The 1644-nt window shown below is 37.5% G+C and overlaps 1 non-coding gene across 1 annotated transcript; it reads left to right on the plus strand.

The window, feature by feature from the left end:
* Window positions 1–631: 631 nt before the first annotated feature.
* On the plus strand, window positions 632–738 carry LOC121231056 (small nucleolar RNA R71). The gene has a single exon (XR_005929125.1). It is a non-coding gene; the product is annotated as a small nucleolar RNA R71 (small nucleolar RNA).
* Window positions 739–1644: the final 906 nt, after the last annotated feature.

The following is a 1644-nucleotide window of genomic DNA, read 5'->3' on the forward strand; positions in this document are numbered from 1 at the left end:
TTGGATCGACGCTTGTTGATTCTTAAGTGCTGTCTCAGTGTTCTAAAAACGGGTTTCTGACACTGATATGAACTTTGAGAGCATCTCTTCAAGATTTGGCTTGTTTTCCTGTTGGTAAGGTAGTTGTTGGTAGCCCGGAGGATGTTGTGGTCTTTGATTTTCTTGACCACCTCACGAGAAATTGGGGTGGTTCCTCCAACCTGCATTATAAGTGTTACTATATGGATTTTTTTGGGGTCGAGGATTATTACCCATGTAGTTTAATTGCTCGTTATCCATGTTGTGGCCATAAGGTTGGTATTTCGAATGGTTTGTTCCACCGCTACTTGCTTCGCACTGCATTACTGAGTGAACCTATGAAGAATTAAGAAAACAATCAATCTTTTTATTTAAGAGTTCTACCTGATTAGAGAGCATGGTGACTGAATCGACGTTATAAATGCTGGCTGTTTTCATTGGCTTTGTCCTCATGACTTGCCACTGATAGTTATTCAATGACATCTCCTCTATAAACTTATAGGTATCTTCCGGTGTTTTATTATTGATGGTTCCATCCGCCGTTGTGTCAACCATTTGCGGAGTCGAAGGATTCAGACCATTGTGAAATGTTTGTACTTGGAGCCAAAGCGGTAACCCATGGTGAGGTCACCTTCTCAAAAGGTCCTTGTATCTCTTCCATGCATCGTAGAGTGTTTCTAAATCCATCTGCACAAAAGAAGAGATATCATTACGTAATTTAGCCATTTTAGTCGGCGAAAAATATTTTAGTAAAAATTTTCAGTCATTTGTTCCCAAGTTGTAATTGACCCTCGTGTTAACGAGTTCAACCACTGTTTAGCTTTGTTCCTCAATCAAAAGGGAAACAAACGAAGACGAATGGCATCATCAGAAATGCCATTGATTTTAAATTTATCGCATAGTTCTAAAAAGTTGGCTAAATGAGAGTTGGGTTCCTCATCCTGCAAACCATCAAACTGAACAAATTGCTGTATCATTTGAATAGTGTTAGGTTTTAATTCAAAAGTATTTGCAGCTACAGCAGGTCTAACTATGCTCGATTCAGTTCCTGTTAAAGAGGGTTTAGCATAATCACACATAATGCGTGGAGTAGAATTTTGATTAACCGCAATTGCAGGAGATAGCTGATTGCCTTGGTTTCAGCCATCTCTTCGGTTGGGGGTTGAGTATCGTCTCCTTGCTCATTCTCCGTGTATCTTAAGCTTTGCCTTATTTCTCTTTGGTTTCTACGTATTGTGCGATTGATTTCTTCGTCAAAAAATAATGGTCCCGACGGGTTTCTTCTAGTCATAAACTATTAAAACTTGCCAAAAGAAAGAAAAATTAAGTTAATAAATAATAATAAAATTAAATTAAATTATAAGAAAAATAAATGGCTAAAGTAATAAAAATTAAGCGTTCCTCATATCTTAGTTCCCCGGCAGCGGCGCCAAAAACTTGATCGCGTTATTTCGTGATAGGTTTTAAATATTTATGATTACTCGTTCTTGACCTAACTATCATCGCGATGTAGGCAAGTGTACCTATTGAACAGTAGTATAGTTTTAGCAAGACCATATTGTCGAACCCAAAGGAACTAAAAGTACTAGTAATGACTGTCTTTTTATTATCTAGCCTAAGAATAAT

Source organism: Gossypium hirsutum, chromosome A06 (genome assembly GCF_007990345.1).
Source record: "Gossypium hirsutum isolate 1008001.06 chromosome A06, Gossypium_hirsutum_v2.1, whole genome shotgun sequence".
Lineage (NCBI taxonomy): Eukaryota > Viridiplantae > Streptophyta > Magnoliopsida > Malvales > Malvaceae > Gossypium > Gossypium hirsutum.